Raw genomic sequence first — 27,772 nt, forward strand, 5'->3', positions numbered from 1 at the left:
TGTTTTGAATGTTTTGATGGTTTTTTTTGGATAACTTGATGTTTGGTTTGAACTAGATGGTTTTTTTGGATTACTTGATGTTTGGTTTGAACTAGATGGTTTTTTTTGGATTACTTGTTGTTTTGGATTACTAGATTTTATATGACATGAATGACTTGATGTTTTGGATTACTTGATGTCTTGGATTACTAGATTTTTATATGACATGAATGACTTGTTAAATTATATGTTGTTAATATAATTGTTATTGGTTAAAATAACAGATTGTTTATGAATTCGGATGAAGAAATTGCATTTTTCATTTTACTATGTTGCTATTGGTTGAATCTAGCATCCAATAGAATTGGAAGGGCAATTGATAATGATTCGGAAATGAGCGGTCATCAACATACACAAGAATTGTTACATGGAACTTCTACACAATGTCATGAGCTGATGCGTCTTTCACGTGAAGCGTATGTACTTTTACGCAATCATTTTAGACGAAACAATTGGTTGCAAAGTAGTAGGCATATAAGCATTGAAGAAAAGATGGCTATGTTCTTGACAACTATAGCACATAATAAACGGTTCAGGATTATCAAACGGAGGTTTCAACACTCCATAGAAACAGTTCATAGATGCTTTCATGAGGTGCTAAATGCAATGATGATTTTTGCAAAAGAAGTTATAGTGCCAACGAATTCTAATGCAACCGTGAATTCCTTAGAGAGACATCGTAGGCTAAAAGAAATCTTTCCTGGAGCAATAGGTGTGTTAGATGGAACTCTTGTACATGCAGTCGTTCCTGCTGATCAACAAACTCGCTACAGGGGAAGAGGAAAAGGTGAATGTTTTCAAAATGTTTTAGAAATTTGTGATTTTGATATTATATTCACATTCCTATGGGCCGGTTGGGAGGGTATAACACATGATTTGCGAGTTTTGAAAGAAGTTACATGTAACCCGACTTCAGGCTTTCCGTTCCCTCCTCCAGGTTTGTAACTCTTTTTAAATTTATTCTAAAATACCATTTTAAATTTCTATATATAATACTTCCTTCACTCATGTGTATAGATAAATATTACCTTTGCGATGCTGCATACACTAACACTCATGGATTTATGACTCCTTACCGCAACACCAGGTATTGGTTATCCGATTATCAACGCTGACGTGCGTTAACTAAGGAAGAAAAATTCAATCATGCACATGCGCAACTCAGAAATGTTATTGAACGTGCTTACGGTGTTTTGAACGCGAGATTCTCAATCCTAAAGCGAATGGCTCCTTTTCCTTTTTCAGTGCAAAGAGATATAGTCGTTACTTGTTTTGCAGTACACAATTTCATAAGGAAATGTGATATTCATGATGAGTTATGTATGGCGTTTGAGGAGAACAATGCTCAAGCACAAGGGGGAGAGAATGATGGCCAAAACGTACACGTTATGGAATGGGGTTCACAAGGCAATGAATACATGGATAATTTGTGTGACCAGATTGCGAATCAATTGGGGCCAAATTAAATTTGTAGGATTTTATTTGGATATTAGTATGATTTTATGGATTTAAAAATATTTATGTTTGATTTGGATTTGTGTTTAATTTTGATTTATGCTAAAATTGGATTTTATATGGTGTTTATATTTTTTTAATACGTATTTAAGAAATTTATTAGGTTATTTTCTAAACAAACAGTTGAATTCAATAAAAAATAAAACAGAAGGGTAAAATGGTAATTTTAATAATTCAGCATAGCAATTCAGAGGTCTCAACCAAACAGCATGTTAAACATTCAGCTCTTAAAATTTCAGACCCTCTTAGAAATTCAGATCTCTTAAAAATTCAGATCCTGCCAAATAGCCCCTTAGTAAGCTTTGGCTTATTTTTGTTGATTTTAATGTTTTCAGGTACTTTTGATGATCGGGGCAAGGCAAAGGCGTGATTGTATACATCCTCCTATTGTTTTTTTTGTTTTTGACAGTTTCATATTATTTACTTCTTTTTTTAGTTTATTTTAGCATATTTCATCTCATTTTAGTTAGTCTTCATGCATATTTTCTCTTTTTTGTTATTTTTCACATCTATCAGGTACTTTCTAGTCTTTAGAGCTTAATTACAGGCTTTATCGAAGACTATTTAACATGGAGGATGGCGGGAATGTGAGAACTTGAAACTGGAAGCTTGCGGTACTTGTGGTCATAGAAGACTTGGGCTAATGATCTTATTGAAGTCGTGCTCTTGGGCTTAATCTGGGATGATGAATGATGGTGATGTGAAGAAAAGTTGAGCTAGGGAAGATCAAAACAGAAATGGGGCTAACTTGAAGATGATTAGAAGGCAAATAAATTGGGCTAACTATAGTCTTGCATGTGGGCTGGACCAAGGAATTGATGAGTGAAATAGAACACGAAACAAATGGGCCAAATACCCCACTCAACAACATCCACGCGGTCCGAGTTGATTTATACACTGTCCGCATCCAACATGCAGTGAAGAAACCGGATTTTATGATTTTGCCTCTATTTTGGGATGGTTGGTTGTTCACTTTATAACAACTTTTGGATCCAATTTTTGGAGCATTTTCCTCTGCACTTTGGAGTCTTTGAAGAACTTGAATAACATTATCATTTTTACTCTTGAATCTTGCTAAACGTTTGGTACCTCTAACTTTTGTTTTAGTTTCTTGAGTTTAGCCATGCTAGGCTAAACTAATCTTGGTTGAATTTGGTGAAATTGCTTGAATGTTTGGATGAATATTAAAGAACTCCATGAACTTGTTCTCGAATCTTTATGAAAGTGTTTTACATCTTAACTTCTTATTCCCACTTATAGGTATTTATTCATGAATTAATATGTATTTGTAGTGATTAGTTTGCTAACTTATTAATTAAATAATGGATCTTCAAATTAGCAAACAACAACTGGTTCATGTGTTAGTTTTCACTTAACACAATCACAAAAGTATTTTCTCCAAGATGGTTGTTAAAGCATTTGACTCCTCTTGGATTTGGCGATGTTTTTTCTTAATTCTAGTTAATTTTATCTAATTACATGCTTAATGGAAATTGTGACTTAAACTACGGAACTATGTTATGAGATTCTCTAGCTATATTAATAACTAAGAAAATTCTAGGTAATCTCAAGCTTCTTCGGTTATTTTAGCCAAATTAGAGATTTATGAAATGTATTGCACCTTGGATTCTAATGATGTATTTACCAAATCTTCAAGTGATGAAACCTTAAGTCAACCATCTTTCCCTCATTGATTTTATATCAAAACTTCCTATTGTTAACTTGTGTTTCATATATCGTAGTATAATTCTAGTTTTATTTTAAACATATCAAAAGATCAAAATGCCCCAGTTTTATTTTATTTTAGTTTTATAAGTTTTTGTACAAGAAGATTATGATAGAGTTATAAAATTAAACCAATCTCCGTGGATACGGTACCTTTAACACTATACAATATTTTAGTGTGCAATATTTACAGTATTTATTTTTGCTGGCCTTGACAACCTCCAAATTTTGTCGTCGTTGTCGGGGATTGGTTTATTTTAATCAGTTTGTTTATCTACACCCAGATCTCATCGTAAAAGTACTTTCATTTACAATCAAGAAATTGAAAAAGAAGCAACACATTTGTCAAAGGAAATGAAAATAAAATGTGGTCAAACTTCTAATCCTAACGTGCATTCGGAGGTTGAAATTGCTTCCTCTATTAACACTGAACCCAAAGTAGACCCCGAATCTAGCCTCAACCCTTTCCAATAGATTCTCAAAATATTGAAGGGTTTTGAGCATTCTAACACTCCTATGGTGTACATGCAACCCTAGAAACCTTGGATCTATGTTTTATCTATGATACATGCAAAATTGTTTTCCAAGGTTCATAACCTATCTAGCATACATGGGGAACTTTTAATACATAAAAGTTAGTAGGAAATACATACCTTGTAGTAGTTTGGATTCCTTGAAAACCTTGTGAGCCTAGCACCTCAACTGTGATGCCTCAAATGTCTCACACAACACCAAATGCACTTGGAATAACTTAGAGAGAAATGAAGAACACTTAGAAATCGGCTAGCCCTTACTTGTATGCTTAGTGGCCGATTTTGGTGAACATAAGGATGCTTATATAGTGTGTTACAATTAGGGTTACACCATGTAAACCCTAATTGTCATGACTTTTCATTTCCATGACCCATGGGTTCTATAACCACCATGGAGCATCCTATGGGTTTTAGCCCAACTTGATAATCCATGAAGCATTAGCCCACTATATAAGTATGGATGATTTACACAATCAACCCATATATTTTATTAGTCTTCTTTTGATCACTTAGTTAATTCCAAATTAATTCTTGATCAATACTAACTAAATAATACTATTAATATATTAGAACTTATAATATATTAATAAACCTTTAAGTGTTATTTCTCTCATTTTAGTCTATCTAAATGCATGATGCCATGCAACCCAAATGGACCATGCTAATCGGGTCAAGTACATTCCAGAAATAGTTATTAAATTAGACACCTAATCCAACAGTCTCCCACTTGGATAAGTCTAATAACTATAACTGCAGGAATGACTTCAGGAACCGATCAGCAATTGTAGCTCTTTCAAGGTCTCTCGGAACTGAGATGATGATGACATGCCATTTAAGATAAGTGATCATATAATCCTCTGTTCTAGATATCATCCGGACAAATACATGGAACAGTGTCTTACTTCTTGTCCAGCAGTTTGTTTCCCGATTCCCAATTTTGTTTGACATAGAACTTAATTGAACACATCAACTTAGTTCTGACTGGGCCCGGTACATGGGTCAACACAAAATCATCGAGGGGCCCAGATATTGCTTCTAATGCAAGAAGGAACAGATAAACTTCGACTCATATGCTTGTTCTACTACTTGTTGAATCATACAAAAAGCACGTTTTATAACATCGAGTTACGAATGTGTTTTCGTACAATCAATGCACAGTCTTGATTCATACCTACTTCCAACATATGACCGACTGTGGAGAATTCGAATAATATGATATACCAAACATAATTATTCTGGAAGTCAAAACATGCAAAATGAAACGATAGTAAACGATTGACAAAAGATAGCAACACTTTACTCATAAATAAATACAACTTTTATTCATCATCAAATGTCAATTACACTTTACACATTTCAAAGCTATCTAACTACTAAAACTAATATCATCCTTCAGCCATATGTGCCTCGCATGCTAGAGATGCTTAGCCCTGCACAGTCCCTTCGTGAGGGGATCTGCCTGGTTCTCATCCGATGATACCCTCTTTGCCATGAGGAGTCCTTCTTCTATTCGATGTCTGATGAAATGATATTTTCTGTCGATGTGTTTGGATCTCCCGTGATCCCTTCGTTCCTTGGCTAAGGCAACTGTACTTTCACTATCATAGAAAATCTCTATAGGCTCCTTTATAGCTGGTACAACCCCAAGGTCTCCAATGAAGTTCTTTAGCCATATAGCCTCCTTTGTTGCCTCACTTGCCGCTATATACTCTGATTCGCAAGTTGAATCAGCCACTGTCTCCTGCTTTGAACTTTTCCAAGAAATTGCTCCTCCATTTAAGGTAAAGACCTAGCCTAACTGAGAGCGGAAATTATCCCTATCTGTCTTAAATATAGCATCACTATACCCTTCTACTCTCAAGTCATCACTCCCGCCGAGGGTAAGGACCCAGTCCTTAGTCTTTCGCAGGTACTTGAGAATGTTCTTTACCGCAGTCCAGTGATCCTTGCCAAGGTTCCTCTGATATCTGCTGACCATGCTCAATGCAAAGGCCACATCAGGATGAGTACAAGTCATAGCATACATGATCGAGCCTACAGCGGAAGCATAAGGTACTCGACTCATCTCAGCTATCTCGGCCTCTGTACTCGGGCTCTGAGTCTTACTCAGTCTGGCGTTACTCTGGATCGATAACTCTCCTTTCTTGGAATTTTGCATGCTGAATCTATTCAGCGCCTTGTCCAAATAGGTACTCTGACTAAGTCCAATTAGTCTTTTACTCCTGTCTCTCAGAATCCCTATCCCTAGGATATAGGAAGCTTCTCCAAGGTCCTTCATAACGAAACACTTCCCAAGCCAGGACTTCACTTCCTGCAGAGTTGGGATGTCATTTCCTATGAGTAGTATGTCATCCACATACAATACCAAAAAGCTAACTATATGCCCACTAGCCTTGACATATACACATGACTCATCTTCACTCCTCGAAAAGCCAAACTCTTTGACTTTATCATTGAAACAAAGATTCCATCTGCGAGGTGCTTGTTTCAATCCATAGATGGATTTCTCAAGCTTACACACTCTATTAGGGTACTCTGCACTGACAAAATCCTCTGGCTGATTCATGTAAACATCCTCAGCCAATTTTCCATTAAGGAAAGCGGTTTTGACATCCATTTGCCATATTTCATAGTCATGAAATGCAGCAATGGCTAGCATAACCCTAATAGACTTAATCTTGGCTACTGGTGAAAAGGTCTCATCATAATCAACTCCCGGAGTTTGAGAAAAGCCCTTTGCAACCGGTCGCGCCTTATAAGTGTGTACATTACCATCCATGTCGGTCTTTGTCTTGAAGATCCATTTGCACCCGACTGTCTTGCAACCTGGTACATTGTCAACCAAGTTCCAAACTGGATTGTCATACATGGACTGTATCTCGTTGTCCATAGCCTCTTTCCATTTTGCAGCCTCAGGCCCTGCCATGGCTTCTGTGTAGCTGTTAGGTTCATCCAGACTTACCAGTGTGCTATCACTGATAAGTGTATCACCTTCCACAGTAATATGGAAACCATAGTAATGCTCAGGTGCATTCCTAACTCTCATGGAACGCCTCAGAGGTACAAACTCTTCTGTTGGATCAACATGAGTTTCCTCCTCAGGTTGATTGCTAGGGTTTGAGGTTCCTTTACCACTTGACTCTTGAATTTCTTCAATGTCAATTTGCCTCCCACTGTTTCCTTGGCTTATAAATTCTCTCTCTTGAAAGACTCCTATCCTTGCTACAAAGACCACATTATCACTGGGTCTGTAGAAGAGGTAACCAAAGGATCTCTGTGGGTAGCCGATGAAAATACACCTCTCACTTAGAGGTTCGAGCTTATCGTGAGAATCACGCCTCACAAAAGCCTCGCAACCCCAAATCTTGATGTGGTCCAGATTGGGAACTTCCCCAGTCCACATCTCATGAGGTGTTTTGGCAACCTTCTTTGTAGGGACTAGGTTAAGAATATGGGCGGCTGTCTCTAAGGCATACCCCCAGAATGAGATTGGTAGCAAAGCTCGACTCATCATGGAACGAACCATATCCAACAAGGTTCGATTACGCCTCTCAGCCACACCATTCAACTGCGGTGTCCTGGGAGGTGTCAATTGTGAGACAATCCCACATTCCTTAAGATAGTCAAGGAACTCTGTACTAAGATACTCACCACCTCGATCGGATCGAAGCATCTTAATGTTCCTACCCAATTGATTCTCTACTTCCTGTTTAAACTCTTTAAACCTTTCAAAAGTCTCTGACTTATGCTTGATTAAGTAGACATAACCATATCTACTATAATCATCAGTAAAAGTCACATAATAACGATTAGCATCCCTTGTGGCAGTTTTGAAGGATCCACATACATCAGTGTGTACAAGATCCAACAAACCTTCACCCCTAGCACATGTACCAGTGAAGGGTGACTTTGTCATTTTCCCAAGAAAATAAGATTCACAACTATCATCTGATTTTAGGTCAAATGACTCCAAGACTCCATCCTTTTCGAGTTGGCCTATGCGTTTCTTACTTACATGTCCAAGACGACAATGCCATAATGATGCTTTATCCAAGTTATTATTAGAAGAATCAATACACAACACATTATTTGCTAGATTGTCTACAACCGACACAACTTCATACACACCATCACAAGGTAATGCTTTAAAATAAAGAATATTATTAAAGAAAGCATAAATACCACCACTATCATTATCAAATGAAAAGGTAAAACCTTGTTTGTACAAGGCATGAAAGGAAATAATATTTCTTGCCATTTCAGGCGAGTAACAACATTTATTCAAATCTAATGTAAACCCACTACTTAGCAACAAATAATAAACTCCAATCTTGGTGACAGGTGAAGATTTCCTATTCCCCATGATCAAGTTTATCATTCCATGCTCCACATTCTCACTTCTTCTTAGTCCTTGCAAATCAAAACAAATATGAATACCACAACCGGTATCAAGGACCCAAGAGTTAGAATAGGGTGAGTTATTAGACAATATAGTGTAAATACCTGCATGGTTGGGTTTTACTTCCCCATCCTTAACATCTTGATGGTACTTTGGGCAGTTTCGCTTCCAGTGTGACTTTTCATGGAAATAGAAGCATTCAGCCTCTTTAGGGTTAGCAGAAGGAGTGACGAAACCTTTCTTGGTTCCACTTGAAGAGGAGCCATCAAGGGACTTTCCCTTGGTAAACTTCGAAGGGCACTTCCTCTTCTTTCCTTTGCCTTGCCCGATTGCCAAGACAGGGGCCGCGGTAGGAGTAGGAGTAGTAACAACCGACTTACCTTTAAGACCACTTTCTGCGATCTTGAAAAGTCCTTGAAGTTTGCTGAGTGTAACTTCCTCCTTGTTCATGTGGTATGTCATGCGGAATTGATCATAACACGAAGTTAAGGAGTGCAAAATGATATCTATTGCTAACTCCTCTGGGAAGTTCACATTCAGTTTCAGCAAACGGTCCACATACCTTTGCATTTTCTGCATGTGGCCCGTGATGGGTTCACCATCCTTCATCCTGGTTGTTATCATGGAGGAGATGATCTAATATCGCTCTTGACGAGCACTCTGATGGTAGCGGTCCATCAAATCCTGGTGCATCTCACAAGGATAGTAGTCCTCATTGGACTTTTGGAGCTCGACTTCCATAGTGGCCAACATGATGCATGCCACTTTGGTAGCATCTCTTTCATGGGCCTGATACTCAGCGACCTCCTCAGGAGTAGCAGTTGGCTCGAGTTCTTTAATCTCCTTGTCGAGGACATATTCCTTGTCCTCATACCGAGTGACCATTCTGATGTTCCTGGTCCAATCCATAAAGTTGGATCCATCAAAGATGACTCTCCCACAAAGGTTCATGAGCGAGAAGGAGCCTGTAGGGTTTGAGCCAGAAGCAGCATTATTGGAAGACATCTGAAAAGAAGAAAGACAAGTTTAGATTAGATATAAAGATAGTCCTTAATAAAACACCCAAATGTAATATTAAGGCTAGGACCCAACACAATATTTTATAACTTAGAAGAGGGATGTCGTAATCCAAGCTATAAAATATTTGAAGGTAGGTGAATGACGATTTACCAATTTCCACCATGAAAACGAAATGAATTATTAGGTTTTAATTGGTTTTTAAAACTCCTAGATTATTTGAGATTCATTGAACTTTTCAATGGCATGTTTCAATCTCGAGTGTGCCCTTCAGGTTTTGTGACTGGGATACCGAGGATCACAAAACAAGGTGTGAAGTAACCATGCAAATTACTTGGTACCCTTAATATTTACCCCTCAATCGATGTGCCGGTTAACCACACGCGCTCCATCAATACTATGATAAATATTAAGTTACCCTTTGCCTACCTTGTTAAGTCCAGGTTAGTGTGCCGTTTAACCACACACGCTCCACTAACGACTTAATCAAAGTGCAAAGTGTAATTTCATGGGTTAGCACCTTATTCACATTTTCCTAAAGTAACTAAGATTGGGAATTTATAAAAACATTTAGTTACTATATATTCATCATACTTTTAATGAGAATTTAAAGTCCTAGTCTTACCCGTTCGGCTAACGACCCTCCACCAGTCAAGGAAGCGGTGGGTGAGAGTGGACACCCATTAAGCTGCCATTTTATAGGCAACAACCTTATACCCCCCTTATAGACCGGCTTCATTAATGAGGCCTGCTAACGGTAAAACGACTTGTTCTTATACATATATAATTATTATTAAACTTATAATATATAAAGTATAAGGGTTGAATTTTAACTTTTAAAATTCTAGGGGTTGGAACTAAAGTATTTAAAGTGACTTTACATGTTCCAAAACTTGAGGGCAAGTTTTGTAACTTTCAAAACTTTTCATCTTTCATAACTTATGAGTTAATGATGTAATAAAATGAGTGACTTTTCATTTTATGTAACCTATGTGTTTAATAATGGACTTTAAAAGAATGACTTTTGGTAATCCATAACTTGAGGACAAATTATGGATTCCATTAAAACACATAATGATCATGAATTAAACATTAAACAATTTAACAAGTAATTCCTACGATCTATCAAGAACTCATAAGAACATGAATATTCATATCAAAATTTCAAGAACATATGAACACATATAAACATGGAATTTTGATATTAGCCATTGTAAATGGATTAGCACAAACATTACACCATCTAAAACAAGTTTTAAAACACCAAAATAGTTTAGGGTAATGTTTCTAGTCCATTTCCAGCAGTAAAACTCGAAAAAACTGCACTCAGGGGCTCCTACTCGTCGAGTGCAACAACCTACTCGACGAGTAGGATGAATTTGGTCATGGACTCGTCGAGTCCCCCCATGGACTTGGCGATGTCATGCTTCAGAGTGCAGAAAAACTAATTTTTTCACAATTTTACATCAAGTATCAAACAAACAAGCCTAGTCTCTGATACCACTGAAGGGTTTTGAGCATTCTAACACTCCTATGGTGTACATGCAACCCTAGAAACCTTGGATCTATGTTTTATCTATGATACATGCAAAATTGTTTTCCAAGGTTCATAACCTATCTAGCATACATGGGGAACTTTTAATACATAAAAGTTAGTAGGAAATACATACCTTGTAGTAGTTTGGATTCCTTGAAAACCTTGTGAGCCTAGCACCTCAAGTGTGATGCCTCAAATGTCTCACACAACACCAAATGCACTTGGAATAATTTAGAGAGAAATGAAGAACACTTAGAAATCGGCTAGCCCTCACTTGTATGCTTAGTGACCGATTTTGGTGAACATAAGGATGCTTATATAGTATGTTACAATTAGGGTTACACCATGTAAACCCTAATTGTCATGACTTTTCATTTCCATGACCCATGGGTTCTATAACCACCATGGAGCATCCATGGAGCATCCTATGGGTTTTAGCCCAACTTGATAATCCATGAAGCATTAGTCCACTATATAAGTATGGATGATTTACACAATCAACCCATATATTTAATTATTCTTCTTTTGGTCACTTAGTTAATTCCAAATTAATTCTTGATCAATACTAACTAAATAATACTATTAATATATTAGAACTTATAATATATTAATAAATGTTTAAGTGTTATTTCTCTCAATTTAGTCTATCCAAATGCATGATGCAATGCAACCCAAATGGACCATGCTAATCGGGTCAAGTACATTCCAGAAATAGTTATGAACTTAGACACCTAATCCAACAAATATCACCCACTCATTTAATCCCAAACAACCCATATATACCACCTAATCCACCCATCGTAAACCAAATTCCAATAGCCATGGGAGACAAAGCCTCCAAGAGAACCTTGAGAAAAATGATGGAAACCAATGTCACACAAACTGTAACACCGGGAAATTTGAGGAGCAACTTTAGGTATAAATCACCTTTTTAGGATTGAACATGGCATGTTGGAGGCACCAAAACGGCGTGTCCAGATAAGAAGAGGCATGAGTTTCATTTTGGGAAACACGACATGTTACCTCTTGGAACACAGCGTGTTAATGACTGGAATGAAACCCTAATCTTTCGGGTTTTGCTCCCTATTTAAAGGAATATGGAGGCTAGCGTTTGTTCACCCTCAGTCCCCATCTGCCCCTCAAGCTCTAAGAGAAACCCTAATCATCTATTCCTCCCATTTTTGAAGCTAGTTTGGTGTTTTTGAAGCTAAAGAAGGAATAAGGTGGAAGAAGGAAGCAAAGGTCCAGCAAGCAAGCCCCCATCCTTCAGTTTGGTACTATCCTGGACCTTTGTAAGTGTCCAAGACTTAAAATTTTATCATTTGAAGTTGTTAGATCTTAGGTTTTGTCCCTTTTACTTCTTGTTCTTGAATGTTGGAATGGTTAGATCTCATAAAGTTTGCAACTTTATGAATATCTAGGTCAAGGTGACCTAGTAGTGTCATGGATCTGGTCTTTAATCAAGTTTTGATGCCATGCATGGAGATTAGGTCATAAATCCTCACTTTGACCTAATATGGGTTCAAGATATACATTGGACATGTATGTCTAAAAGTAAGCAACCTTTGGGATGGTTTTGGTGTTAGAATCACTTTTGGAAAGGATGGACCTCAGATCTTAAGGATTTAGAGTATTTTGGTTAAGCCCTTGCATTATCAAGCTTGTGATTTGGGTTTTTGGACCTTTTTGGTAGTCTCAATGGATAAAGTTGGAAACTTTACCCTTCCTAATCACATTTTGGTCTAGATCTGAGCTTTGGAGCTCTTGAAGTCGAAAAGGCAGCTGAATGTATTAAGTTGTTGAAACTCAGGCGAAGACGCGTGTTTACAAGTCAAAACGGCGTGTTGGCTCAGGTTTTCTTTACAGTTCGGATACTCGTGGAACACGGCGTAGCCAAGGGCAACATGGTGTTGGGTCAACATGAACTGTTGACCTTGACCGTTCACTTTGACCAAGTTGGACCTTGAGGGTATTTTGAGTATTTTGGGATTTTGGTGGGAACAGGTATCAGGTAGAGAGCTGAGATTCAGAGTCGCTCCTCATCAGTTCTGCTCAGTCTATGAGGTGAGTCTTCCTCACTATAATTACAGGTCGAAGGCACCAAGGCCGGACCATTGGTTTGATAATCTGATATTTGTTGATATGTTGAGTATGGAATAGATATGCATGGCTATGCTAGTAATTAATATGCTAGTCTGGTAGATCGGTAGGACTACCTATGATTTTGTATGCATGATTATTTGCATACGTTGTTCTTTATAGACATATTGTGTTGGTTTGAGGTTGTACTACTTCGTTCTGTAGCCAACAAACCCTGGAGCGTTCCAGATATGAGATGAGGACCAGGTGGTATACCAGACTCATACTGAGGTCTCAGATGCATTCCAAATACTAGTTGAGGACCGAGTGGTATGCCAAACTCGTACTAAGGGCTTAAGGGTCCTGGAGCATTCCAGATATGAGTTGAGGGTCGGGTGGGGCATGCCAGACTCATATTTAGGGATCAGGTGCATTCTACATACGAGCTGAGGATGGAGTGGTATACAAGACTCGTACTGAGGGATTGAGAGTATTTTAGTCTGATGACTGATTGGGTCAAGAAGCAAGCCATATATAAGTTGTGAGCCCCGAGGGCAAGCCAGACTTATGTTGTGGGCTTGGGAGCAAGACAGATATGAGTTGTGGGCCTGATAGGCAATCCAGACATATATTATGGGCTCAGTGGTAATCCAGTCTTTTAGTTGTGGACCCAGTACATGCTATTATTTGAATATGTTAATTGTTTGTGTGTTGGTATTTTAGGGGAACTCACAAAGCTTCGTGCTTACTGTTTCAGTTTATTGTTTCAGGTGCTTCAGATGATTGTGGCGAGGCGAAGGCGTGACCGTACACATCCTTGGTTATACAACTGATTGTATCTTGTGAGACTCTGAATTTAAATAATGTTTTGAAAACAATGGTTTTGTAACACTACTATTAGAAAAAAGGGTTGTTTTGAAAAGTTTTAAATTTGTTTAATTTTTGGGATGTTACACAAACCCCGACTGGTATCAATTATCCTGATTTGGAAGGAGGCTCGGAATTGAAGTCAATCATAGTTCATCACCTTCCAACTTTTCGTGGATTAGAGAATGAAGACCCACATAAGCACTTGAAGATGTTCCACATCATTTGCAGTAGCATGAAGCCACATGGGTCAACCAATGACCAAATCATGTTAAGGGCATCTCCCTTCTCATTAGCCGATAGAACAAAAGATTGGCTATTTTATATTCCACTGGGGACGACCAATTCATGGACCGCCATGGAAATAACTTTCCTTGATAAGTTCTACCCTGCCTCATGAGTCTGAAGTCTTAGAAATGAGGTTTGTGGAATCCGCCAATGCCAAAACGAAACATTCCACTATTATTGGGAGAGGTTAAATACCTTATGTTTGAGTTTCCCCCAACGCCAAATACTGGAACAACTCATCATCCAACACTTTTATGAGGGTTTATTGCAAATGGAAAGAAGACTATTTGATGCTTCAAGTGGTGGAGATGTCTTTAGCAAAACTCTTCAACAAACAAGACAAATCTTCAACGCCATAGCCTCCAACGTCCAACATCCCCCCTCCCTCGCTAACATGTGAAGAGGGATGCGCATCAAAAGTTTAATGAAGTGGCGACATCAAATTTAGAGTCCAAGCTTGCGGATTTGACATTCGTTGCTCAAAAACTTGCCATGGGAGGTACTCCACAAATTATGGTTTGTGGTATTTGTGAAACAATGGGACATCTCGTGGATATCTGCCCTATTCTCAAATAATATGTGGAACATGTAAATGCCATAGGTGATATTCAAAGATACCACAACAAGCCATCTGGTTATCAAAACGCCTACAATTCGAGTTGGAAGCCAAATCCCACTATGAGTTACAGCCCAATACCATTGCCTTAAATGTAGTGGTTAGACCTTCCTACCCACCACAACAACCCCATTATCAATCCAAACCACAGCCTTCATATCATCACCAACAACCTCATCAATGCAAACCTAGTAGCTCCGTAATGTCTCTTGCCACTACTACCAGATAATTTCAAAAAGAAACAAGTACTAGGATCTCCAACCTTAAAGCTCAAGTGGGAGATTTAGTCACTTCGATTAGCAAATTGGAAACCCGTGGTAAACTCCATTCTCAAACTGAAAAGAAACCAAATGCCAATATGGTACATTGAGAAGTAGAAGAGAAACCAGATAAAGCAAGACAAAGAAAGATTCAAAAGAAGAAGAGGTCGAGGTTGTCCCAATTCAAATACGATGGTGAAAAGTAATGTTCAAGGAGAAGCACCAAATATGGTCACACCCATAGTCATTCTGCCGCCTTTTCCATCGTGCCTTGCCCCCTCAAAGAAAAAGGAGGAAGAAAGAGGAGTCTTAGACACCCTTTAAAAGGTTGAGGTAAATATTTCGTTGTTAGATGCAATTAAGCAAATCCCCAGGTATGCTAAATTTTTAAAAGATCTTAGAACTAACAAAAGAAAACTACAAGGATATGAAAAGGTTTCTATGAGTAAAAATGGATTCGCAGTTTTACAAAGAAAACTCCCACCAAAATGTAAAGACCCTGAAATGTTTACGGTTCATTGCAAGATAGGGGATATTACTATTAGAAGTGACATGCTTGATCTTGGCGCTTCTAATGATGTCATGCCATATTTGGTATACGAGTCGCTAAATGTTGGCCCTTTAAATTAAACAGGTGTTACTATACAACTTGCGGTGTCATACAAATCGCTAAATGTTCATAGAGGTGTCTTAGAAGATGTTTTAGTTCAAGTTAACCAACTAGTATTTCGCACGGATTTCTATGTGATCAAATTAGATGAACAATCTTCATCCAAATTGGAACTAATCTTTCTTGGAAGACCATTTTTGAAAACGGATAGGACTAAAATTGATGTATATGTGGGTATCCTCACTATGGAATTTAATGGCGATGTAAATGAATTCAAAATTAAAGACGCCATGAGGTACCCTAGAGACACATCTTCTTTGTATTTTTTTTGATGTTTTTAAGCCTAAAACCCAAGAACTGTTTGAGATAAAAAATGTTGATGATGAAGAAAGGCTTAAGAAGTTACAGGTAAAAGATTTAGAGGAGTCAAGAAAAAAGTCAAAAGATAATTCGATGGTCAACGATAGAGTAAATACTCTAAAGAGAAGTCTATCTACCGAATGTCATTTGTTCTAGGACAAAATGTTATTCTCTATCGATCCCGAACTAAAAGTTTTCTCAAGAAAGTGGATATCTCGACGACGAGGTCCCTTTATAGTAGAGAAAGTTTTCGATCATGGAATGGTGGAAATCCAAAGTGCCGATACGGGGAAAATCTTCAAGGTCTATGGGCATTGATTGAAGCCATTCTATAAGGGTTTCAATGCAAATGCCCTAGATGTCATCCGTTTGGATGTCCCAGTGACTAAGGCAACAGTGGGAAGCCATCTCGCCAAAGACGAAAGATGGGAATTTTAGGAAAGCATTGTGCTTTCATCTTTTCAAATTCTGAATAAATGTTTTTTTAACCGTTTTTGAATTTTCAAAAGTGTTTGTTTTTTAAAATCCAAGCTCAACCCTCCTTTAGAGTCCCAATTTTTACACTGTTTGAAAACCGTCATCGGGGATCATTTTAAACAATTCCGGAAATCTTTGAAAAACAAAATTGCTCCAGTTCATGACACACAATACGCATGTCATAAAAAAACTATATGCGTACCAAAGCTAAAGACAGAATCATCCCAGTTCATGAGACACGATCCGCGTGTCATAAAAAAACTTGTTTACGTGTCATGATAAGCGTCCGTGTGTATTTTAGTTGACCACATATCAAAGGCCGCATATGGAGCAATGGATCATGTGCATTTCCATATATGACACGCATTCTGCATGTTATTACACAATGTTAGCATGTGACATGTTCGAATAGTTTTTATTCTATTGACCAGCATTAACCGAATTTTAAAAGAGCTGACTTTTGTTGACTTCTACAGACCATATGGATCAAAGTGCAGCTCCTTCTACTTCCTCAAACCTTCAAAGTGTTCTTCCTCTCCCACCCATCTGTTCTCTCAAGAACACAACCACCCAACACCCATCTCAACAGAAAAATCAAGATTCTCGTTGAACCGCCAGTCAGAATTCAACAAAATTTGCACCATTCTCTCGCATTTTCCAAGATCTACAAACCATCACTAAAAAAATTTGATCTGTTCCTCGAACTATGGGCGTTGACCACCCCCATTCATGACTTTCTAACCATTTTCCTGCCACCTCCGGCCACTTTTCGGAATTTCAACACCAACATTGTACTCCCCTTGGTCTAGGTTACAAAACCCACCAAAAATACCTTGAAATATAACCGGAAAATTTTGGTAACTTTTTCAAGCCTCGTCGGATTCTTCATATTTTAGCGAAGAACTCGTTCTTGTGGGTTGTTAAGTTAAAGCTTGGGGTGCAGGTTTGCAAGATTTTCAAATTCCAAATTTTCGCACGGATTTTCAAAGTTCAAAATTCACAAGCACCAATGGGGTACCCTCTTTTCGTGACTTTATTTATGTTTCATGAATGTTTTGAATGATAATTATATGAAATTCCATCAAATAAGTCTAGGATTCATGTTTTGAAATGGTTTGGTGTTTCATTTAGTGGTCTATTAGGAGTCGATTGGGTTTGAATTGGATTACTTGGATTGTTCCTTGGTTGTTTGGTAATTTCATTATTGGTTTGTCATGTCCACCTCACATAAGCACTCATACACGGGCGAAGGAAAAGCCCAAACCATAGAAGGAAGCAACAAACCTAATATCCGAACGCTACATGACAAAGAATCGGTACTCCACACGGAGAAATGTTTTTTTTTTAATTTCATCAAGTTTCATTGAGAGATTCAATGCCCTTTGTGTCTCCAATCAAATCATGGCACAACAAATGCATCATGTGTGGGGTTGTCACGAATCTCAAAACCACTTCGAGAACATACCGCTTTCGCCTCCTTACTCATATCCCCGTCTAACTCAGCCTTACCCTCAACCATCATATGCTTACCTACACCCACCCTACCCCTATCCATATCCTTCTCATGACCCCTGATTTAGGTACATTCACCCTTCCCCCAAGCATTAAGGACAATGCTTATTTTTAAGCTTGGGGTTGGGTATTTCCTCTTTTCTTCTCTGTTGCATGCATGATAAGTTGGATGTATTTTAGTTAATTTTCATACATTTTTTTATATATTTTATTTACATTTAAAATTCCAAAAAGATTTTATTTTCCTCTTTTCCTTTTTTTATTTTAGCATGACATTTAATTAGAACATTAACATACATGAATTTTTGTTATCTATTTATTCTCACCTCTTAGGCACCATGGAATAGGGTGTAACAACCCAAAAACAGTACTTAAAATTATTTCGTTTAAAAGCCATTAATTTTCATTCATTGATTGTATCAAAGTCCATCATTCATTGTAGTATTCCAAAACATCATAGTACAATTACATCAAGTACGGAATTCATACGGGAAGGATGATGTGCCATCATGTCGGGCGCTTCCCTTTTGAGTTGGGAGTACCTGAAACCATAAACATAAACTGTAAGCACAAAACTTAGTGAGCTTCCGAAATCACCACATACATCATACATATAATATAACAAAACAAGGTTGTGTCAGATCCATATCAACCCCCGGGTCCATATCAACCCAAAATAACAGCATGTAGATGTGTCGGGTTCGAATCAACCCCCGGGTCCGTATCAACCCCGAGTCTGTAATGACTCCGACCCCATATAGCTCCATACATAAATCATACAATCACATCAAACAGAATCATACAATAACAAACAGTTCTATTTATATAATAAAGTGGGTCGGCCTAGGTGCCTTCGGCCAACTTAAGCTGGTAAGAAGACTCACCTCACAGACGGACGAAAAGTTGAACTAACACGCTACTCTGAAACCCATGCTACTGGTCACCTTTACAAAAAACAGTTACCAAAACTCAGACTACCATTAAAATACCTAAAATACCCCTAGGTCAAACCCTAGTTAAAGTCCAAGTCAAAGTCAACCGAATCAACTGGTTCGACTCAATCAGTACGCGGGGCGTACTCCTCATGTACGTGGGGCGTATTTTGCAGTTGACCGAGGATCGGGAAGCTGGCCTCGTACCTCAATGTACCTCTCCTTACACCCTGTGTACGTGGTTGTTTGCCACCCCTCTTATTAAGTGCTTAATCCTTTTAAGCACTTACGTCCAAACTTCAGATCTAGGCAACAAAAGATGTTCTTAACCATAAAGTTTCCACATTTTTGGTCAAGCATGGGTATAAAGTCCTTAACTCCAAAAACCCTAGTCTCTTAACCCATTAAGACCATCTTGCACTTGCATGGAGGGAAACTAGTGACCAAGAACCCAACTTTATGACTTAACACCCCTTAAAACCTCTGAAAGGACAACTCAAATGCCTTGGAGTACCTTCTACTCACAAAGACCAAGTTTAGCTTTTGGAAGCTACAAATTGTTGATCGGTACAGATGTTATACCGGCAATTATAGTTATAGTCTTATCCAAGTGGGAGACTGTTGGATTAGATGTCTAAGCCCATTACTATAATTGGTATATACTTGAATTGATGGTAACATAGTCCTTTTGGGTTGCCATCAAACCTAGTAATTGAATATGCTAACTTTTAGAGAGAGAGAGAGACTGGTTTATTCATTTATTATATGATTAATAAATTAATTAGAAATTAAAGTAAATGATTTGTTGATATATTATGATATTAGTTATAAATAATATTATTTAATTAAGAATTAACCAGAAATTAATTAGATTAATTTTGGGGTTAATCAGATTAATTATGAATACAAGGACCTAAGATGTAATTGTTCAATAGTTGAACAAATGGGTTCTAGAACCTTCCCCGTGAGAGGTGGACAGTTTTTGGAGTAATTCTAGGGTTTCTATAATATCTCTTGCGGATAATTAAGAAACCAGAAAATTACCTGATTTAAGATATTATTATTTTAATCAGCTAAGGGTTATCTAGGGTTTCTTGGTCAGCTATAAATAGGGTCTCATAGCCCCTAAATTTCGACCACTTGACTCCTCAAGAGTATAACCGAAATTTTGTCTCTTTTATCCTCTCTCTTCAAGTTTCCTTGTTTGCTAGGGTTTGGGTGTGAACCATTAAAGGCACGACACTTGTGGTGCTTGCTTCCAAGAGTGTTTCAAGAAGGTTCTGATTAGTTATTTACTACAATAAGTAAAAGGTATGTAAACCCTAACTTGTTTATGATTTTTGAAATTATCATAGGGTTCATAGGTTCTTGTTGTTCAATGGAATGTTACTTCAATAGTGTTATGACATATATCTAGTAGGTTTCATGTACCCTTAAGTGTTAAGGATTTATCTGCGTTATTGCATGTAAAACCCATCATTGTCCACAATCCCGAAATAAGAAACTTCTCGAAACAGGATGTTACATGTGTCCTTTTATGTAGGATGTTGGTATACTGTAGTGATCTGTTAGATTTGGTAGATATGTATGATTACCTGTACTTGTTGGTTATTGATTATTGTTTGCATAAGTCGACATGATGTGGTTGGGTTGAGGCAATACACTACAAGAAAAATGACTTACGGTCACACCAAAAAAGTGTGACCATATACGTATAGTGACATTTTATTTTTTCACTGAAAGTGTGACGGAAGGTGACACCATCGTATGGGTCTTATGGTCACTTTAAAATGTAGTATCCGTATGATATGAAAACATATGGCCGTATTATAAAAGTGTGGCAAATTTGTATGGAATTTTGTTCCTTAAATATCCAATATTGTAGCGTTAAACCGTCAGTAGACACATTTATTTAGTAACTATGGTGACTGTATATCACCAACTTGCGACATTCATGATGTTTTAGTGTAGTTGTTTTCTTTTATATTGTCACGCAATTTAAATTTTATTAAGACTATTGTGTATCTTTTGTAAACATGTAATTACGGTGAGCATGACCATGTTTTCTAAATGGCCACATGGAATTAATTCCATAAGTGGCGAATTGCTAATAATTAGTCACAAAAAACAATCAATTTTTGTGACTATAGCCTATCGTATGGAGACACACAATTAAGTGAAATACAATCATAAGTATTATAAAGACACACATTTTGTTAAAATTAAGGACTATTCGGTATCGTATTAAGACTATTGGGTATATTTTAGACACATATAATTACGGTGAACATGTCCATGGTCGGTAAATGGACACATATAATTAATGAGGTAAGTGACGATTTGCTAGTATTTAGTCTCAACAACAATCAATTATGGTATTTATTTCTCACGTCAATTTTTTTGTGTTGTTATTGTTGAACTTATCGTCACAAAAACTTTAGAAAACATGATTTTAAAATAATTGTAGACTCATACTTACTTTAGATTATGGTTATTATTAAGCGTTTAGCCATATGTCAAAAAATGATATAATGTCACCATTGTATAATTTTAGAGACATTGAAAAACTATAAAACATAGCCAAATTTATATTAAAGTCACAATAATTCAGTTTTTGTTGTTACTTTTTCTATATTGTAGACACATTAAAAGAATATAAATTAAAGTCATCAAAACCCGACAATATGAAACAATATCAAAATTCAGAATTAGATGTTATTAACAACTGAAATCCAAATTCATACATTAAATTCGTAATTAAAATACCAAAAAAATTGTACTAATTGCAAGTATTAAAATATGGTAAATAAAGCAAAAACATCATAAACCAAAAACTAGACATAAATAGGCATTCATCGTGTTGGTACTGCTCCATGTCTTCTTGAGAAGGGTGTCAAATGATATATAAGTTGGTTTCCGTTTCTTTGAGTTTTGAAGTTCATGGTCTTTGAGGTGATATCATATTTAGTACCTATACCAACAACATTGAAACAAAAAATGAGTACATTAAAATTTTAGTAGAGTAGTTCATGAAGGAAAAAAAGTCTAATGAACAAAGAAGTTAACATAAACAAACCTTTAAATCGGCTTTCACAAGGTGTTTTGGCCATGGAACAAAACTTTTATATGCCTGCTCAACTGTTTTGAATTCTACAGTTTCATGGGGTAGAAATGAATCTTCTTTTTACCAATTCATCAATGGTCCCTATTCAAGATTATTGTTACGTTTTTTGTCACCATTTAAAGTATAGCTGATTTTTACAGTTTTGATCCAAGCAATATAGTCATTTACTTGGAGAAAGGACCAAAAACATTAAAAAAAACTCAAAGAAGGAGCAAAACTACAAGAGAAAATTTTTGGGGAGTAAAATTGAAAAAATCAGCTAGACTTAAGGACCAAAAATGTAATTTACTAAGTAAGAGAATAATGGTAATAAATCAACATTTTAGTTTTTATTGTTTTATATTACATACCTGGATCAATTCCATCGGTGTTGGGAGATTCGGATGGAGCCAATACTGTAACATATCAGATAACAACATTACTGTGTATAGACAAAAAAAAAGGTATACGTTAGAAGTTTAACATGGGAGTTTGTAACTATTTTTGTAAAAAATGGGTTTGGATATTAATAATATCTGCAGTATATAGGATGAATGTTCCAGAAAGGTGAATTCTTGAAGATGACATTAGAAATAATGATGCTTCTAGAATCCTTGAACTCAACAAGATTTGGTCTAGTGAACTACAAGGTTATCTGTCTCCACATGTTCCACCACACATCACCTTGCCCATATATTGTCCCATTCTCACCTGAAAATGATGAGCAATTCATCAAAACAATATGTAAATATATAAAGCAATTTCAAGAGAAAAAATTTATATATTATACATTATACATAGCAGTAATAATGACATCATGGAGACCATCTCCATGGATGAAGCTCATGTACCTTACACCTGTACATTCTCCTCCTCTTCCATAAGAAGGCAATGGAGCAATAAGAGGTCAGTTGGTTGTGTCCTGAACATAATCACAAAAGGATAATAAAGTTAATTACAATCATATTATGTTCTACTATTTGCTAAATAAATAACTTTACAGATGAATTGTTTATAAATATAAGGAAGTATGTCTTCAATATAGCTGTCAATATTGATTTTGCACATAGGAACCCACAAAACTTACCATTAGCCCTGTTGTTTTCCGAACTAAGTTTTGCTTATGTTGATGCTTTGTCGTCCCTAATAAATTAAACTTTTTGCTCCTTTAAGAAATCATTAACTAATCATAATGGGCAAAGTGTTATAGTATTATTCTCAAAACGCAACATTACTTCAATTAGAAACAATGCAAAATAAGTACAAATTGTTTTTGGGAACTATATTTAATAGTCTGGTCTCCAAATAGCAACAATGCAGAATAAATACAAATTGTTTCTGGACTTGTGGATGAATTGTGAAACTACAATTGGAAGAACATTAAGTAATTGTTTTTCAAATACGCAGAGATTGTTGTCTTCCTTTTTTTGTAGCAAATTAAGTCTGTTAGCTCAAAAGTCAATAAACTACACCGTAACTTGACAAATTCAACAACTCATTTCAAAAATTGTACATTAAAATCAATGAAAAGACAGAGTATAGAAAAATTATTGAAATGACTTCCAATTTGAAGTATTCCAACTACTGAAACTTGTTTTAAGGTACGAAATCTATGTGTAGATTTCTAAGATTTTGGCAATTAACTGAGAGCAAAAAGTTAAAATGGATATGAGTACCTGTGTAGCTTGGATAACAGTGCCTTTAGCTAGATACAGAGTCATTCGACTAGTGAGATTGAAGCTCTCTGTTAGATAAACGCTAGGAGGAATGTAAAGAAGCTTCCCTCCTCTCCTCTTCAAATGCTCAATCCAGTAAATTTCCTGTATTCATCGTTCTACCATCTCCAACAGCACCAAAATCAGTTATTGAGATCTTATCGCTCCGGTATGCCACCGACACAATTCCAGAACAAGTAACCAATTCAGCCGCCGAGCAGGAGCACTGCAGGAACACTAATATGACGGCAGAAGGAACCTGATGTCATCGATATGGCTGAGGGGCGATGTGGCGGAGTCGGGGTGGAAGAACAGAGAGGCAACGGTGACCCCATGAGAGAACAACGAAAAAATAAACCCTTGCGGTTCAGATTATGTTGGGGGTAATGCGAATTAAGAAACTATAAGGCGATTTACCGGATTGAGAATATATTCATTTTGAAATTTTTGACAAATCTTCAATTTTGAAATTTTTGACAAATCTTCAATTTTGAATTTTTTGAATATATTACCGGATTGAGAATATATTTATTTTCAAACTTTTGACAAATCTTTAATTTTGAAATTTTTGACAAATCTTCAATTTTGAGCTTTTTGAATATATATATATATATATATATATATATATATATATATATATATATATATATATATATATATATATATATATATATATATATATATATATATATATATATATAATTATTTTGTCAAAATAAAACTCGCTAAAAACATAATTGTTTTTTTTGTTTTATGTTTTATGTCAAAATTAAATGATTTTAGATAAATATTACGTTTTTAATAATTTATAAACTTATAACATGTATAAGATTAGTGTAATTTATCAACTAAAAAATGTGTGAAATATGATATCTTAGAATTTGACTGTGCTCTTTAAAAATTATAAAATATTTGTGTGATGTTAAAAGTAGTATTTTTGGTTAGTTGGTAAGCTATTTTGACTTTTGTCCCATGTTCGGGGGGTGTGCATTTTAGGTTGGGTGGTATATGGGTGAGGTGGGTAGGAGTATGTGTGTTCGCGTGGAATAAGTGGATGAAATGGTGGTTAAATTTTAAATATACCTGAACAAATAGCACATTTAAAATGCATAAATAGTTAAATAAACTCAAAATGTATAAACTTAAAATTGGAATAAACTCAAAATATCTACACTCAAACTTGAAGGGTCAAATATGAGTAAAAAAGGTTATAAGAGGTTGGTTTGGTGATAGGATGTGTAGGGTGTGTGGTATGGATTTGTAGGTGAGTTGGAGGTGGGGTGAGCTGGTAGGCTACGACGTGGGCTTATGGGAATAGGAACATAAGTATAGGTGTAAGTAGGTATGTGATAAGTTTATGTCTGATTAGCGATGTAGGTTATGTATGGTGAGGATGGGTGGGTGTGAGAGTGTTGTTGTGGATGTGGGTGAGGTGGGTGGTATGGGTATGGGTGTGGGTGTGGGTGGGGATAAAGTTAGTAGATGGGTGGGTAGGTGTGGGGTATGGGGTGTGGAGGTAGTTGAGGTGGAAGTGGACCTTTGCTTATAAGCATAAACCCTAAGTATGCCTTATGCTTTATGTCACAAGCCATATGCCTTGAGCCTTATGTCTTGAGACTCAAGCCTTTATAATTAAGTCGGAAGACATAAACCATAAGGCTAAGCCTTAAGTCATATGATCCAATCATAATCATTATGTCATAAGACTTTAATCCTTAATTTATAAGCCCTAATATCCAGGCCATAAGCCCTAATTAAGCTATAAGTCATAAGCCTTAATCCCTAAGCTATAATCCATAAGCCCTAATACCTAAGGCATAAGCCATAATACCTAAGCTATAATACCTTAAGCCTTAATTCATAACTCATAAGTCATAAGTCATAACTCTTTAGCCATTAGGTCTGCGCTAGGCTAACCTAAATCACAAGTTATAAGTCGTATGCCCTAAACCCTAACTCTTAAGCCATAAGCCTTATGTTTTAAGAAATAAATGATAAGTCACAAGCCATAACCTATAAGCCTTATAACATAAAATAAATGATAAGTCATAAGCCATAACCTATTAGCCTTAAGCCATAAGCCTTATAACATAAACCATAAGTCATAATCCATAATCCATAAACCATATGGCATAAGCCCGAAGTATCCTGACGGTCTCAAAGATAATGTTGAGTATATTTGTTGTCCAACTAACACTAATATGGAGTTTTCTGGTCCTTCAACTTTGTTCCTCCCAATCTTTCTCATATTCATTCTCATTTTCATTTTATTGATCCCCTAGAAAGTAGCTTATTCGTTACTGTTCCCAACCCCCCCCCCCCCCAAAAAAAAAAAGGCCACCAACATTCCTATCTTTCGTAGTGGAAACAAATTTTGTTGTATAAGGAACGAAAATAACAACCTATACTTAGTGCTCAGTCATTATTTTTTAGGGTTGGAAGTACAAATTTTTACCAAACAATGGACTATTTATAATATACTTCATAACTAATGATTTAGTATTATATTACCAATAGAATTATAAATTTGAAGTTACAAATTTCTTACAATTTTTTTTGATTTTGATCGACCGAAATTTTCCAATTTTGACAGATTTTAACCGAGTTTCACTCATTTTGACCGACTCATTTTGACCGTTTTTTTACAGATACCCCCTTTTCCCCTGTTGTCGACACCATTCTCCCTCGTCTACCTTAAACTGAAATTTAAGTTCCCTCCCCACGCATAATCTTTCCCGTTGTTTCTTCTTTTCCTTTTCTTTTTATTTCCAAGGATCGAAGCTCTGATTGAAAGAAAAAGGGTAGTGGGAACCCTTTCTTGTTCTCCCACCCCTTAGGCCCCTTGTCCACCACCGCTACTCCATCGCCCCATGTTCGATCACGAGCTTACCGATGGTATTGTTGTATGGCTTCAACCCTAATTTCATATCTTCTAATTACGTGAGAACCCAACATTGTGAAATCCCTTTGAAACCCATAAACCCCTTTTAAATCGTTGGCACCGCTCCACCACCCCTATTTGTCAGTTGCAGCTCCACCACCCACTCCGCCTCACTAGGATAGACTTAGAAAGACAAAGATCAACAAAACCTACATACGACGAAGGAGGAAGACTGATGAGGAAGAAGACCGAAACTCACTCTCTTTTACGATATTACAGGGAATGAAAAAGACTGAGGTCTGCCATTTGTTTCATCTTTTGTGTTCATTACATGAAAATTCATGATTTCTTAATTCTTATTATTCTATTATTATTTTTTTAACTTTTGAACCCCATTATCCCACATTACCATGATTTCTTTACTTCCCCTCTAATCGACCCCTTAACCATTGCACTGATTACATCACCAAGTCTTATTTCAGAAATTAGATATCGTACTAGACGAATCTGAAATTTCAAAGATGCATTTTTATTTCTCAGTTGATACTTGTTTTTGAAATCACCTTTGATTTATGAAAGTCTGAAGTTTGAGAATTTGATAATTGAAAGACACAAATCATTGAACCGCCCACATCGCCCACATGGTTTCTTAATCTGTCTAAGTTTAAAGCTTCTTGATTGTTAAATTCTATTTCTTACTTTGATGCAAATTCCGTTCTTTTACAATGTAATACAATTTTGATTTCGTATACTGTTAAATTTCATTTTTTTTTTCAAATCTGATGTCGTCATTCCATTATTCTGATTTCTGATGCATTCATATTTCTTATTCTTAAACATTTACACTGTCTCATTCTTAATTTTAGATTTATGATGAATACTAAATTTCCTACACATTTATAGCAACTTCAAGCAGATTACACTGTCTCGCCTTATTTTTTTACAATGTTAGTGTCATTGATGTCAGTGTTTTTCTATACCTGGACCATTTTACCCCTACATGGAGTTCATTGTGTGTTGCTTTGTTGGTGCCTTGAGAATTGCAAATTTCATATAAACTTCATATTTCTGGTTAGTATGCTTCTGGTTGTTGTTTGATGTTGAGATTGCTGTTGGGAGTGTGTTCATATATCTTGACCATTTTACCCTTGGATTTTTTTAGGCCATAAAGGTGATCCCTTCATATTGGCCTCACAAGCACAACAAGTATCTTATGTGGCAGACCCGCTCGATCAAAAAATGTCTATTGTGTTCAATACACCTACCAAAAATTACAGAGATACATATGAAGATGTAGATGAAGAATT

The 27,772-nt window shown here is 36.5% G+C and overlaps 1 pseudogene; it reads right to left on the reverse strand.

Moving 5' to 3' along the window:
• Window positions 1–14,716: 14,716 nt before the first annotated feature.
• LOC145106881 (putative polygalacturonase) lies at window positions 14,717–27,454 on the reverse strand (annotated as a pseudogene).
• Window positions 27,455–27,772: the final 318 nt, after the last annotated feature.

The sequence above is a fragment of the Lactuca virosa genome, chromosome 4 (genome assembly GCF_052849685.1).
Source record: "Lactuca virosa cultivar CGN04683 chromosome 4, Lactuca_virosa_CGN04683_v6, whole genome shotgun sequence".
Classification (NCBI taxonomy): domain Eukaryota; kingdom Viridiplantae; phylum Streptophyta; class Magnoliopsida; order Asterales; family Asteraceae; genus Lactuca; species Lactuca virosa.